The sequence below is a fragment of the Argiope bruennichi genome, chromosome 9 (assembly GCF_947563725.1).
Source record: "Argiope bruennichi chromosome 9, qqArgBrue1.1, whole genome shotgun sequence".
NCBI classification, from domain to species: domain Eukaryota; kingdom Metazoa; phylum Arthropoda; class Arachnida; order Araneae; family Araneidae; genus Argiope; species Argiope bruennichi.
This window is the reverse complement of record NC_079159.1, coordinates 112,402,927-112,419,707: the sequence shown is the minus strand read 5'-3', so window position 1 is coordinate 112,419,707 and position 16,781 is coordinate 112,402,927. Positions and strand designations below refer to the sequence as shown.

At 27.0% G+C, this 16,781-nt stretch overlaps 1 protein-coding gene and 1 long non-coding RNA gene across 2 annotated transcripts in view; one reads left to right on the top strand and one right to left on the bottom strand.

The window, feature by feature from the left end:
- Positions 1 to 16,781, top strand: part of LOC129983793 (TGF-beta receptor type-1-like) — an 804,684-nt gene that overhangs the window by 198,063 nt on the left and 589,840 nt on the right. The window lies entirely within an intron of this gene.
- On the bottom strand, positions 10,759 to 12,416 carry LOC129983796 (uncharacterized). The gene is made up of 2 exons (XR_008785454.1): positions 12,344 to 12,416; positions 10,759 to 11,583 (listed from the first exon to the last, which is right to left on the bottom strand). It is a non-coding gene; the product is annotated as an uncharacterized LOC129983796 (long non-coding RNA).

Sequence of the window (16,781 nt, the reverse complement as noted above, 5' to 3'; positions counted from 1 at the left end):
GAAACTACCATTAGCGTATTTACTTCTTTAAATATCGTATAACTCCGGTTACAGTTTTCAGATACAGTTGGGAGAAAATAATGGAGTTTTTATGTAAATAGACGTCGCAGATTCGTGGTGGTGACGGGGGTGAAGCGTGGTTTATTTTTATTTGCTCCATATATGGAAGAAGTGCTAAAAACAAGATTTAAAATTTACTGTACATATTCACCTAACCATAATTTTCAAATTAATTATGATGGAATTGCAGGAGACTCATTTAATTTCGTATAAAATTGCTCCAAATGTAATTTAAGTACGGAAATTTCCTTCTGCGGTGTAATTTAAACAACTCGATTAAACTTCCATATTTGCTTTAATTTAAATTTGCACAATGAGCTTTTACTTTTGTTTGTTTCTCAATTCTAAAGAAATGTAAATGAATCGTCTTGCAGAAGAAAATTGCTCAGAATTTTAAGTCACTGTATTAAAATTATGATAAACGTAATCATGTGCGGTGATTGGAGAAATCTACAAACGTGCTTTTGATTATTTCTTTTATAAATAATAATTCTTCGTGCTCCGATTTCTGAAAGAGGAAGCAAAAATATTGACAAGTACTGCCATCTGACGGGATTTGATATAAATAATTTTCGCTTTTAATTATGATCCATTTTTCGTCTCTGCTTGGGAATTGGAGGTTTAACATGGTAAGGAAGTTTTGTTGATATAGGTCATCAAAATATTTAATTGGTAGGAGAGAGTAACTGATCAATTAATCCAGATAAAAACTAAAAACTTTGCAGACTTTTTTTTCCAGTAGAAAGGAACAATACGGAAGAATAATGATTCGGGAATTATTGAGTTATGTTTTCATAATGAAAAATGGAAACTAAAAACTTCTGTTATCTGGAAATAAAACTATACAGAGAAGTGTGAGCATATATTAGAACCGTGTTTGAAGAGAAACTCTTAACTTCTGAGAGTGTGATATTAGATTTGGAGAAAAGTTAATAATGTGAGCATATCTGAAAATCGACTGATTGATGATTGTAATTATGCAGATAAACATAAATAATCTTTACATAAAAATATTTTGGAATAAATTTTCGAATCAATACTTTACATTTAACTTGAAACTACACTGATTAAATATATATTGAATCCTGAAAACTCGCTATATGTTTTTAAAGTCAAGAAAATGTAAAATTCCTCATTGAAGTCGAAACTTTTGGCCAAAGAAAAAAAATCGAAAATCTCTTTTCTTCATAACTTTTTCAGTATTACATATGAGCTGGCATTACCCAAATATATAACAGAATTCTCTTTTTACTCCTTAAATTTTGATAGCTAGTAACATTCGCACTGAACTATGGAATGGAAATAATTAAGCTAATGTACTAATAATATTAATATATGTATTTATGAGTCTTTGAAAATTGCATCATTAACAAGAAATTTATATATAATACATATTCTAATTTATTAGATACATTTTTTTTTGTACAAGCTGTTAATCTTTTGTATGGTTATGTAACTTTTCCTTTATGCATTTTTTTAAATTAATTTGATTTCAATGCTAACCTATAGTAGGTATCATAACTATAATGGTTTTTTTCCTAATAACAGCAATTTCGAGATTCAGACAAAATTGCTTTTATGTAATATATATACGTATAGTATAGATATATTTCAACAATCAGTATGAAAAAGTAGAAATAGAGAGTGTAAACAGCACATTAATTGGCTTATCAGGGAATGAAATCAGCACGGATCTCAAAAAAAATGATAGAATTTTCCGCAGATAGTATCGCACGATTAAGTGAAATGATTCTGCCTTCATTCGAAATTCTATAACAGAAAAAGCTATAGTGATGAAAAAACGACATAGATATGAGATTCAAAAATGTGATAATAATAAATTGATAATGTAAAATCAAAAGTAAATACATATTATAAGTTAGTTTCACTATTGTATTCTACTATTATAATGGTTCTTAAATGGCAAATATCAACTATATTACTATTTCTAAAGCAAAGTAAACAAAAAAAGAACTTCTTTTAAATAACTCTGCAAAAATTTCATAAATATCTCATACTATTTAGGAATATCTTTTGTGAGTCAACACGCAAGTCCGAAAAAGAAAAAGTATTTCAGAAAGTTGATTAAAAAATAGGAAAACGTTTTCAGCATCAGGTATTCCATAAATATGACAAACCCTTTAAACGTTTTTTCAAAATGATTCTGAAGATGAATTTTACTTCAAAGATTAGGCATTTATCTCTTTAAAAGGCGCCTAGGATTCTGGGACTTCAGTTTCCTTCTTTATCGGAATTCTTTTGAATTCTGTATGTTGCTTCGATCATTTCCCATTTTCTGGTCTCATGGAATAAATTCCCCTGACCTACTTGTAAGATCAAAGTTTTCAGCATCAGGTCTTCCATAAATATGACAAACCCTTTAAACGTTTTTTCAAAATGATTCTGAAGATGAATTTTACTTCAAAGATTAGGCATTTATCTCTTTAAAAGGCGCCTAGGATTCTGGGACTTCAGTTTCCTTCTTTATCGGAATTCTTTTGAATTCTGTATGCTGCTTCGATCATTTCCCATTTTCTGGTCTCATGGAATAAATTCCCATGACCTACATGTAAGATCAAAGTTTTAAAATCAGAAATTTGTTATTTGAGAAGGGCTTCTTAACAGCCTCCTACATAAGCCATAAGCTCATCCAACCCTTATGGGTCCAAGACCTTCTTGTTAGCCTTCTTAACAGCCTCCTACATAAGCCATAAGCTCATCCAACCCTTATGGGTCCAAGACCTTCTTGTTGAATCAATATGGAAGTTTAAATATGGGTTTCTGAAGAAAGGTGTTCATGTGATCCGCCCACTGTTCAAAAATATGAAATCCATTTCATATACTCTTCTTTCATTTCAAAACTTGACGTTTACTTTACTGAACAGTTAAAACAATGTTTTATCAGACCTACCATTCATTTTTACACGGACACGCACCATAATATCGCATTAAATAACAAGATTTTTTCTATAGATAAATCTTTCTTTGCATCTTGTAATATGTGTACTGTATACAGAATAATTTTAGAAATAAAGAATGGGAAATGTTTTAAATTGCATTTATAAATTATTTCTCTGTATTTAAATATACATTAGTACATGGGCAATTCTAAGAGAGATCCAAAATTAATGTTTTTCTAAATAATTAAGAATTCGGATTAAACGAAATCTGGTGAATCTTTCGAGAAGAATTCAAGTTAAAAAAATCGAGACGAAGTCAACTGTTTATGATCTTAATTATATTTATAATGTTTATAAATGCATTTATTCGAAAAAAATAAGGAAAGGGAAGCTTTATTATATCATTCTTTTATAATTTATTTTATAAATAATATTATTTATTATTAAAATTATTTTATCATTCTATTCTGTGGAAATGTTATTTTATACTATTAAGTTCAAAATTGCTTTGAAGTTAAAGGTTGAAGTTGCATGCCATGCTACATTAGATTCGAACCACTCTGACATGTTTAGCTTCAGGCTGGATTCTTTGATTGGTTTTTGAAAAATTTTGTTTCAAATATATACTTGGAGATCCTATAAGCTTTCTTTTTGCATCCTATTTTTTTCAATCCAAAAAGATAGAAATAATTTTGAAAAACAAATGATTTTTTTATTTTTCAAGTGACCGGTTGTATTTTTCTTTACTTTTATTTATGATAATTTGTTCTTTCTTCGTAAAAATGAAAATTGGAATTGATTATTCTCTTACTTCCTGATATGTTAAAATTTCAAAATTGTGGCCGTTCATGTAATGATGCACTATTTTATTATTTTCAAAATTTAATTTACAGTCTGATTTTATTAGATTTTGATTTCATATCAGTGGAACCACACGATAACGAATTCTGGAAAAATTGATATCAAAATTCCCTAATATTTATTGTGATGAATCAGAAGCTAAAAAAAAAGAAAGCCTAGTGAGATATTTTACTTATCATACTCGTTTCATTATAAGTGAACTTTCAGCTGTTCACTTTACAAACACCATTAAAATTCCGTTAGAGTTTTCAAAAAAATCATTGACGTCTTTCTATAACTATCCAATGATTATTTTAAAAGAGAACTAAAATATTGTTAAGTCGTTACTAGTAAATTGAAGAAAAGAACTGTGTTTAGCAAAGAATTTAATCTTATACAGTATTTAATAAATCACGATTTTATATTAAAATGTCTATAATTATCAACAGGAAACAGATAATCCATGTAACTTAGTGTGGTCTTATTTTATAAAATTGCGGTGACTACAGATGTTATCAAAGTATTGCAGTGAAAATTTTATCAAATAAATGTAATTTTAATAATCGAACAAGTTTTAGACGCGAATTTTATACATAATAAGATATTCATTATCCGAATCGCCGATAATTAATAAATCGGCGGTATTATGAAACATTGATGTGCATAATATTATTAAGACTTATGCTTATATAATTATATTAATCGGCTTGTTAAATTATCCTTTACATTGAATAACTTTCTGTTAATGAAGCAACTAACTTTTTAAATATTACGAAACATTGTTATGCATAATATTACTAAAACTTATATAATAATATTAACTAAATTGTTAAATTATCCGTTATATTTAATAACTCTTTGTTAAACTTAGCTCTGAAAATCTGATGATTAATGTGAGGTAAAGAATTTTATGTGAACTGCAATTCAATACAAATTCCATTGTATTGAATTGCAATTCCAACAGAAGTAATTGCAGAGTGACAAGTTTGTGGAATGGAGCTGATTTCTCTCGCTTCTTTTAAAATACATACATTTATATCGCATTCTGTATCTACTAGAAAGATAGAAATATTGAAGGACAGCGCAAATTAAATACGAGATCCTTCCTTTAGCATTTCCATTGCACTAAAATGATTTCCGTGTAGCGACAAAGAAAACGGATTTTGCTTCACCTGAAAATTTTCGAGAGGAAAGAGACGAAACTTTACTATTAATTTGCATCTGAGAAAAATTTCTTACAGAAGCACCCCTTCAAATTTACATTTCAATTTTAAGGTTAAATCGAATCGAATTCTCTAGTATTGAATTCTAGTTGGGTCTTCGTATGCTAATCAGTGGGAAATAATCGAATAAATTAGGCTTAGAATCTTCAGTTCTCCAAAACTTAAAAAACAAAAATTAAAAAGAAATTTGTGGAAAATGTAAAAATCAACATTTGCACTAAAATTATACAGATTGTGGTGTTTGACTTTTAATGAAAACTAAGTACTCCATTCTAGTTACCTAATGACTGAAAAATACGAACATGTTACATTTTGAATTCATGCAAATTTAAAGGAAAATTTAAAAGGATAAATGCAGTACTTTGTTAAATGGCTAACTGTGGCACAAGGTAAAACCGCTCATAGTAACAAGGAAAATTTATTTTTCGGAAAAAAGTAATACTATCTTTCATGAAAAAATAAGAAGCTAGAATGCATCGAATTAAGAAAAGAGGAGCACATCAGCGTGATTCGTGAGCCTAGTAGATAAGATGTAGAACGTAACACCGATGAATAGAAACTGTAATGAAATAGCTAAGTGCAAATAAAATAGCTGTAAGAAGATGATATTGGTCTAAATGTATCGGAAATCACTGATTGTGGTAACACAGCATCAAGCACTTGGTGAAAAATAGAGTTATCGCTACATAGAGGCTAATATTCGGCAGCCGTTGCTGTCATGTATTTACTTGCTTTACTTTTATGAATTACTATTAAAGCATTCATGTAAATGGTTAGATGGAGAGACGATAGGGCTAGTATCTTTCTCCAAGAAGTTTCAAATAATTACCTAGTTGTGAGAAAGATTGAGATAAATGAAATCAGCATATATAAAACTCTGTTTAGTAAAAACTTTCAGTGCTTTCCTAGTACTGTCAGAGTAAACAGATAGAACATTGCGTTTGACTGTAAGAGATTTGGACCTCTCAGTCACTCAAGATGGTTAATATGCACGAACCGAGTTTTCTGGTTGTTTATTTCGAAAATAAGTATTACAAAAGATATCAAAATAACTATAAACTCATTCTAACGAAATATATTTGATTCATTTCGCATTAAGAGTTATAAGTCTGTGAAATAATATATTTTGAAAGTTGTTCAAGCTACAAGACATTATCCAGATGACAATAAATAAATAATTTATCCTAAGCTTGGGTGAAGCGCGTTCTTTTGTCACATATACAACATATTGCTGTCTATAATAATGAATGAAAGAATACACATCCGGTTGCGCGTTTACTGATGAGCGTTATACGTAAGAAACCATTAATTTGAAGTCTTTAATAACTTATAAGACTCATTCAGAAGGTCTTGATTCCACCGACAGCAGGGATTTTATATTTTTATGGATATGTATTAGCGCTCTTCAGGCTAAAACGTTTGACCATCAGTTACCAAATTTGGTATATATATATTTTTGAGGATCGGAATGTTTGCTTGAAATTTTAATTCGAATTTAACTTAATTGAAAATTAAACGTATATATATATATATATATATATATACAATTTTAAAACATTTTCCAACAAAAACGTAAGAATTCCCAATGATTATTAAACATATCACGTTTCTCGAACGGTAATACGAAAATATTAATATGAACATGAACATAAGATGAGTAAAAACGTTTTTGATATAAATTATTATTAAAGTTGTTTGCTCTTGTTTAACAATCAAATTGCTATCTTGCCCTTAGCTCAAGTCATACTTGGCAAAGTCAATTTCAGAAAAGCAAGCAATATATTTGCTTATTTCTGGTAAATAATTTTTAATCTGCAAAGAATTTAAATTTGTATTTAAAATACTATTAACATGGAGTAAATGCCAACTGTCACATTGTTTTAGGTTTAAAATTAGGTTACATTATTAAAAGGTCAGAAATAACAACGTGTATCTATTTTTTACAAATTTTATTAGAGCTGACAGAAAATAAATAAAAAAAAAAACAGTAACAAGAACAGGATGGTGTAAGCGTTCTAAAATAGTATGAATTACATATCTTTTGAAATTTAAAAAATATTTTGTTAAAGGAGCCTCCATATTGCCGAAGTACATAAAATCTTTATTTAAAAATTTTAGCATCTATTAAACCCGATGAATCCAGCTGATAGCCAAAGCAGGAAAGTATTTTATAAAATGTAATCTCTCACTTTCTACGAGATGGAAAAGTCTACAGAAGAGACAGATTTGCCAATTAAAGATAAAACTCCTTTGAATTTTATTAATACAATTTACCTTGTTATATCTTAAATGTTTACTAGTCACACAGTAAGCGGGCGACGTTATACCAAGCATTTCGCGACCTGTTTTATCAATCGGCGACCCAATACCAATCATTTCCCGATGTGTTTTAACAATCGGCGACCCAATACCAATCATTTCCCGATGTGTTTTAACAATCGGCGACCCAATACCAATCATTTCCCGATGTGTTTTAACAATCGGCGACCCAATACCAATCATTTCCCCATGTGTTTTAACAATCGGCGACCCAATACCAATCATTTCCCCATGTGTTTTAGCAATGGGCGACCCAATACCAATCATTTCCCCATGTATTTTAGCAATGGGCAACCAAATGCCAATCAATAGGCAATTTATTTCTGAACACTTGCTGGTGTCAAATTGAAATATTAGTTTAATGGTTATTCAATTTTCTCAAACTCTAGAAACTAGTGTCATAATATTTAAAACTATCATACTTTCAAAATTTTGTCAAAAGCCTGAAAATACGAGATATTTTGAATAGTTTACTTTTCTTTTTTACCTATTAATAATAGTGTTTGTTATTTATTTTGATAAATTTAAAATTCCATAAAATACTTGTTTTCGATAAAAATTCATGGAAAATGTCATTCTAACAATTTTTCCAACTTTTTTTTAACTATTATTATAGCATAGATTTTACCACAATTTTACCCTATAAAATGTTTAAATGACATTTTTTTACTGTTCTTTAAAAAAAATAAACAAATGTTAAAATTATCTGAAATAATTTTAAATTTGATAATCTGAACATCTATCTACATATAAGATTTATTTCCTTCATTGATATTTCCTATTTATTTTCATTGTTTAATGCATGGGAAGAAATGTTAACATAATCATAGTTTCAATTATATAATTAATCAGTATGATTTTAACTGATATTAGAAATTTAAAAGTAGATGTATTATATATATTGCCTATATCATTTGTTTTTAAAAGCTATTTTATAAAAATTCGAAACAGAAAAATATATAATTCCTATTAAAATATATATATATATATATATATATATATATATATATATATATATATATATATTTTACTATACACAATTTTATATTGCTTAATGTGAGCAATAAACAAATAATTCCTAAAGAATAATGAATAAAACACAAATTCCTATTTTAACACCCTAAAATTTAATGCATTGGTTAAAAATAGTTTCAAACACTAAATTATATAATTCCTATTATATGTTTCTTCAATAGAAAATATTTTACAAGCACAAATTAATAAGTTACTTCAAATTTCTAATATTTTCATAATTTATGTTTAGTGAGGTTTAGATTCGTATCAAAATAACAAAATTTGATCAATGTTAAACCTCGAATATTTCACAAATATGTTTCCTAAAAATTCCATATACAAAAATGTAACGCTTCTTTCAATTTTACTGATTCTATTTACTATTGATTTTACAAAATTACTTCATGAAGAAATTTTATACCTCATTATAAATTTTAGTGTTAGCTAATGTCCAATAGATAACATTTTACCAGCACAAAATAATAATTTACTTCAAATTTCTAATATTTTTTTTATTATCTATGATTAGTTTGGTTTTATGGCACAAGAATTAAATTTGATCTTTGATTAACACTGACTATTTCTCAAAAATTCCATACACAAAAATGCAGCACTTCTTTCAATTCTACAAAATTCCTTATATTTACTATTAACATGTGAAGTTTCTTCAAGTTGTAGAAATTTTACACATTATAAATGTTAGTGTCGGTTGATGTCCAACATACAACATTTTACAAGCACAAATTAATAATTTACTTCAAATTTCTAATATTTTCTTGATCTATATTTAGTTGTTTGGTTTTGTAGCACAAGAACCAAATTTAATTAATGATTAACACTGAATATTTCACAAAAATTCCATACCCAAACATGGAACACTTCTTCCCATTATAGGAAATTTTATTTACTATTAATTTACAGAGTTACTTCATATTGCATTAATTTTAAACCTCATTATAAATGTTAGTGTTAGCTAATATTCAATAAACAACAATTTACAAGCACAAACTTACTTCTTATTTAATAACTTACTTCAAATTTCTAATATTTTCATAATTTATGTTTAGTGAGGTTTAGATTTGTGGCAAAATAACCAAATTTGATCTATGATTAACTCTGAATATTTAAAAAATATGTTTCACAAAAATTCCATGCACAAAAATACAACACTTCTTTTACTTATACGAAATCTTATTATTAACTTACAAAGTTACTTTATGGTGTAGAAATTTTATACCTTATTACAGATGTTAGTGTTAGCTAATGTCCAATTGATACCATTTTACAAGCACAAATTAACAATTTACTTCAAATTTCTAATTTTTTTTAAAATCTATGATTAGTTTGGTTTTGTTTCATGGCACAAGAACCAAATTTGATCTATGATTAACTCTGAATATTTTACAAAAACTCCATACCTAAAAATGTAAACACTACTTTCAATTATACAAAATTTCTTTAGACAAATATTTTTTAATTATTATTTTCCCCTCTTTATTTTTAGGAGAAAAGAAAAACAACTATGCAAAACAATTTATTTACAAAGACCTTCATTAAATAATATTTTAGAAATACAAAGTAAAATAATAATTTACTTGAAATTTTTTACTGAATTTTCTGTAATGACTTATACACCCAAGCAAAATCCTGAAACTATGACTTATAATTTAGAAGAATAAATAATATTGACACAAAGTAATTTATAAAAAATTTATTTAAACTTTATTATGTAATACTTGAAGAGTTTGAAATTTCTAAAAATCCACACACATTTATATAAATATTCTATATATGTATAACTGAATCTTCAGCTACATATAAAAAATTATACATTTATTTATACATTTCATTTTTCCTTTTTGCTGAACCTAGAAAACAATTATAATAGTAATTGAGATTTCGCTTCATTTAAAAGTACAAATAAAACATTTGTTGACAAGTGGACATGAGTAATTAACAAGCAAAAGTCTTATAGAACTTCATAAGCATAATATTTTTGTTCTGATACTGGACTGTGTAAGCAAACTTTATAATAATGTTTAGGATAATAAAGAAAAAAAAAAAAACTCAAACTAATGGGAGTAAAATTTATGTTACTGTTATATGAAATGCAAAATACTTTGAAACTATTCATATAAGAGAATTCAAAAGTGCCTGCATAATCTCAAGTTTTAAGGGGTGTTTTTTTTTTTGAAGTTTAAAATAAATACATTCTGCTAAACTTTTTTTTAGCCTCATGTCAAAATAAAAATAATTACACAAATGTTATTTCAATACCAAAATATAAAAATGTTATTTAATACTTTATTAAACTTCTTTCATAGAAAAATTGTAAATGAAAAGGAAAATTAACTAAGCTAAATAGAATTAAAATCACTTGAATTGTCAGTCTGAAAAAATAATGAGGTTGCCATTAAAAAAATTTATTCAAATTATATAGAAAAATAAAATTTGTACAAAACAAAATTTATGCCTTTCTAATTAAGGCAAATAAGTTTTCAGATAAAAAAATCAGAAATTAAAATTTACCTACTTGTCATTCAAGCCTATCACATTGCAACATTTTGAAGTTTTACTACATTTTTCACGAAAAGACATTACATATTTTGGCACTTAAACACATACATCTGATAAATCCTTGATTGCTTCCACTGCTCTGAGTAATTGCAACTGACCAGAGAGAAATTTTCTGATTTGGAATATCTTCAATTCTAAACAAGTTCTTAGGATATAAAGTGAATTGGGACATATAATTGTTTTAAATTTCCTTCTGATGTTCCAAGTAGGTAGAAACCATACTCCGTCACATTAATTATAACTTCCAATATTTTGCTCTTTCTTGAAGTCAGGAATAGAAACTTGCACAGTAGTTTCCAAAAAAATAGTGAGAAATTTTTTTTTGTTTATATTTATAGATCAATTTTAAAATTTATTTTATCTTTAATTGCATTTTCAGTTTTGAAACAAAGGTTGCACAAAATTTTTATTTCATTGAATGAGAGATGTATTTCATACTTTGCCAGGTTGTCATTTGGCATTCTATAGAATGCTTAGAAAATGTATGAAATACAAATTGTTTCATACATTACTGGCTTGTTTTAGGCATTATATACAATGCTTGGGCATTCTATAGAATACTGGATTTCATATTTTGCTGGTAATACATATAAAGAATTATACATATACTTTTCTTCAAGTTCACTCTTCTTTTTGCAGATTTGATGAACCTAAAAAACATATTCCTTAATTAGAATAATGATTGAGCTTTCACTTCTTTTAAAAGTACAAATAAAATATTTGTTGACAATTGGAGATATGTAATTAAGGAGTAAAATAGATATATAGAACTTCATAAGCTTGATAATGTTTTCAATCTGATAAAACTATATAGGCAAATATTATAATAATGTTTAGGACAATAGAGAAAAATAATATAAACTAATGGGTGTAAAATTTATGTTACTATTTTATGAAAGGTGAAATAATTATAAACTATTCACATAAGATTATTCAAATATAACTACATAATTGCAAGTTTTAAAGATTTTTTTTTTTTTGAAATTTACAATAAATATATTCTGCTAATCTATTTTTTTAGCTTTATGTCGAAATAAAAATAATAACACAAATGTTATTGCAAAACCAAAACATAAGAACGTAATTTAATATTTTTTTTTAACTTTTTTCATTAGAAATTGTTGTTAACAAAAGGAAAGGCATTGTAAATGAAATGGAAAAATATCTGCAATAATTTAAGAACAGACACACACACACACAAAAAGATAGGAAATAAAATCACTTGAAAAGAATACAAACAAGAAAAGAAATGATAATCGTAGCTTACGCCTAACGCTAATAATATCACGTGCAACTCCATGTTAAGCAACGAGTTCGAACGGCTTCAACAAAAATAATCTTTTTTATTCACTATTTAGAATAAATAATATATTATTTACAAATATATAATAATAAAAACTTTACACTTACCAAGTTTCTTGAAATGACAGTATGCGTTGCTGGTTGAATTTCAAAATCCAATACACGCCAGGTGATTCATGGGAAATTTCTAAAATATGTTCGCATAGCGCCACCTAGGAAAAGCAACTTTCCCGACATCGAGGTGACTATGGGCCGATTGCTTTGAGCCGGTCTTTTTCACTAAGTCGCCGGAGGAGTTCGCCCCGATGAAAAAGCGATCTTCAGAGGCGACAGAAAAAAATATGGTCAAAATCCGATGTCGCGCCAATGCAAAGGTGACATTGGCAAAATACGGGCGGCGTATATCAGATGGCTGCGATGCTTGGCCAATCGTTTAGCGACTTCTCTTGCTGCTTGGGTATATGTATATCTATATCTATATATATATATATATATATATATATATATATATATATATATATATATATATATATATATATATATATATATATATATATATATATATATATATATATATATATATATATAATGATAAAACTTTGGCCTTTTGCATGAACTCAGAAAGCAGCGCATGGTTTTTAAAGATACTTTTTAAGCCATTAGGCAATTAAAATGCAATACTTAGACATTATCAGAAACCCAAATCGTAGTCTATGTAATTTAAAATAAAAATTAATTTTTGTTGGACTTAATTTAATTTTTAGTCCTTTTGCTGAGCTGAAGATTCAATGTGTAATTCAAAAAAGCACAATGTTTGCATTAATAAACATGCGAAGGCATTCTTCTACAACCCTGTAAGAATTCAATATTCGAAAAAAAAACAGTTTTTTTACTTCATGTTATTAAATGTGTATACTGATACGAAGCTATCGAAAATTCTGTTGATACTGTGATGAGTCTTAAAGGATATCGATAAAACTTTGTTTATTCGATAATGTCTCCATAGCATATTTTATTACATATCTTATTAAAAAGACATATTCATAATTTTGTTAAAATTTTCCTAGATGCTCAGTTAGAATGTTGAGGAACTGTAAATTAACCAAAAAAATTTTTTTAGAAACAAGAAACTAGATTTCTTCTTGATAACCTGATATGTCATTTATTCTCAGAAATGGGAGAAAACTATTTCTTTATAACTTTATTCTTGAGGTTATAATAGGCAAGGAAATACCAACCATCATCGCATTTCTTAACTGGGACGACAAGGTGGTGACCGTGGGTTCACTGAGGTTTTCTTTGACTTCTTTTAACTTGCATTCAAATGATGCAATACTCTTCAGTAAATTCCTGTGAGATCTTTGACATGATAGCAAATTACTTGCAGTGTATGCGTAATGTCAAATTTCATATTGATCTTTATAAAAGTCAAAATTTACCGAAGGAAGACAAAATGCAATTTGTCTTGCCATAGAGTGTTTCATGTCAAAGATTAAGAGGTTTTCATGAGAAATAGGATTTATATGGGTGAGAAATATGTTGATGTTATCTCATTAGAGTGAATGAATGGTATGAATTTATTGGAATTTCCATTTGTTTTGTTTGTTATTGCCATTCTTATATTTTTTGAATGGATGTAGAATTTGAATGTTAATAAATTAAGCAATATATTTAGAGATTTCCTATATTGATATAGGCAATAATAACTTTGAGCATTTTTTTTTACCACATCTATAATCAGATGCCTATAGTTTTAAGTAGTCATGAAGTTATACTAATAGCGAAAAACATTATGAAGTTCTGAGCAATTTTTAATAAAAAAAACTTTGTTACTCACCTATCTGTACATATATTTACTAACACGAATCCATTATTTACATCATCAATACAAATTCATCATATATTGGTTTATCTCCTTCAAAAACTGTCTGACCAGAAATATGTACTACATTCTGGTCTTTCCTATATGATTTTATGACTTCAGTTAAATACCACTAAATTTCTAATGCCAATTTTTGGAAACATGCTGCTGATTAAAAACTGTTTGCATATTAACCTCCATTCCAACAAATGGTATCAAATATGGAGATCTAGCTTGCCGAAGAATCTTTAAGAAAGTAATTTTCTTGAAACTTCACATCCAGTGGACCATAATGTGTTGAAGTGCACTTAATCTTGAATCTGAACATAATAAATGAGCTTTGCATGCTGGAACTTTACTCTTACCTACTGTATGATAAGTTAGTGAATCTGTAAGGTCATTACCTACATTGTATAAGTACAAGGTAGTCAAATAAAAGAACTTCGTCTATTTATATGTCTTTGCAGATCATTGCGTTTAAGGAAATAGAACGAAATTTTAGATGAAAGTATTAAATGTATGATGAAAACTAGTCAATTTAGTTTTTCACAGTTATGATAAAAATGATAAAAAAATGAGATACGACACAGTTACTATAAAAACGATTCCAGTGAATATTATCTTCATGGTGTCAAAAAAGCATGGCATGTATGGAATGGTACCTGGAATAGAAAAGAAAAACATTTTATTATACTTTACTTCCATTTGCAAAATTCTCACACAAATGATAATCGTTGTAAATATAAGATTTTTTTTTTTTTTTTTTTTTTTTTTTTGTCGATTTCGATCATCATTGTTGAAATTCTTTTTGTCCTATTCTTTGTTGATCTATAAAACTGAAAGAAACCGATTTCATTTAAACGTTCCTAAATTTCCTAATATAACGTTCCTAATATATATATATATCTATCTATATATATATATATATATATATATATATATATATATAACCAATCTAAAGTAAGAAATATTTTGAAAACGAAACGAAATAGTTACGGAATCGTAACTAAAAATTATTTCTTATTCAAACTAAAACCAAAACAAGGAATAGGAAAAACAGGATATATAGAAAGAGAAAGGAAAAAGCTGCTGGGTCTTGTTCCGCCGCAAATATGATCTACGTTTCATTTTAGATAATCCGTTTAGACATAACATCATGGTGATGATTTCGTAATTTGCCTAACATTAAAACCGTGCTATTTTAATTATCCTAGTTAAGTTATGTTTATTTTGTACTTTCTAGTGGAGAAAGTCCCATAACCTCAGAGTGTTATTAAAAACATAAATATGCAGTTCATCTAAATTTCGCGATAGTGCAACTTCAATTTTTTTTTTTATAAATTCTTGTAAACTACACAACTATTAAATTGATCCATCTTCTATAGTTTTCAACAATGGAAGGATATTACTCGATTAATATTTGATGAACCAACGGAAATGGTTGGAATTTTTAGCTCTTATTCGTTTCTGCTAGGATAAATTCTAGCAAACGTCATTTTATGTGCGATTGAAGATAATTTTTAATACCAGTTTGGAACTGACAATCACAAATAATCAAGAGTTTACTGAATATAACCATTTTTAAGTGCCTGTAAAAAAGACAGATAATTATTGAAGATTTATTTTTCTGAATATAGAAATATTTTGTGTCCAATTTGTGTCCAATACTTTTCCTTTTTAAGCGGTTTATTAGTCATTAATTAATTTTCTATTACTGATAGTTTTCGAAACCATGTTTCATAAATGTGTCTTTCAGAGTTTTTTATTTGTATATAAATATCCACGTATTTATTTTTTCTTTTATTAAATTTAATTATTTTATGTTTTATATCAATTTTTTTTCTCGGCTGATAACTTTCTTTTCCATTTTTCCATCCTCTACATTGACAAAGTATCAAGGAAAAAAAATAATGTGACGTGTTAGTCAAATAGCAAATTTGCTATTTTTTATTTTAACATTTAAACGTTTTAAAAATATTAGTCTTAAATTTTTTCAAAACATACCAATTTTTTTTAATTCATAAATATTTTTTATCAAGAACTTTTTCAGAATTTTTCCATTTTTTCACATATCTAGCCCGTATTATTCATGGGCGATCTACTCTCTGGATATACGGCTACTACATATTCATATTATATATATATATATATATATATATATATATATATATATATATATATATATATATATATATATATATATATATTCCTTTTATCAAATATGCATTTGTAATTAAGATTTACGAGATATTTCCAATACACGGGTTAATTAATGTTAAATTATTAATAAAAAAATGCAGATATTTATATTTTTAGAAGGAATGTATCATATTTAAACAAAACAAATTGTGCTACATATACACTTAAGCAGATAATAGCAGGCAGTTTTCGAATCGGATTTTTTTTTTATTTTTTTATTTGCCTAGTTGGTTCAGTTTAAAAAAAATTTTAAAAATCACAAAAAGTCGATTGACGTATATTTTAATAGAACTTCTATTTAACAAAATTTTATTTCATTATTTTTTTCTTCATTAAAAATATCTTAGAAATATGCAAATGGTTGTATTAATATTTCTGAGTGATAAGCCGAATTTCAGATTATTTTCCCAATATTCAATGTTTCAGAATCTTATAAAATTTTAAGAATTTCAGATTGTTTCTATATTTCCATAAATAATTATCTCC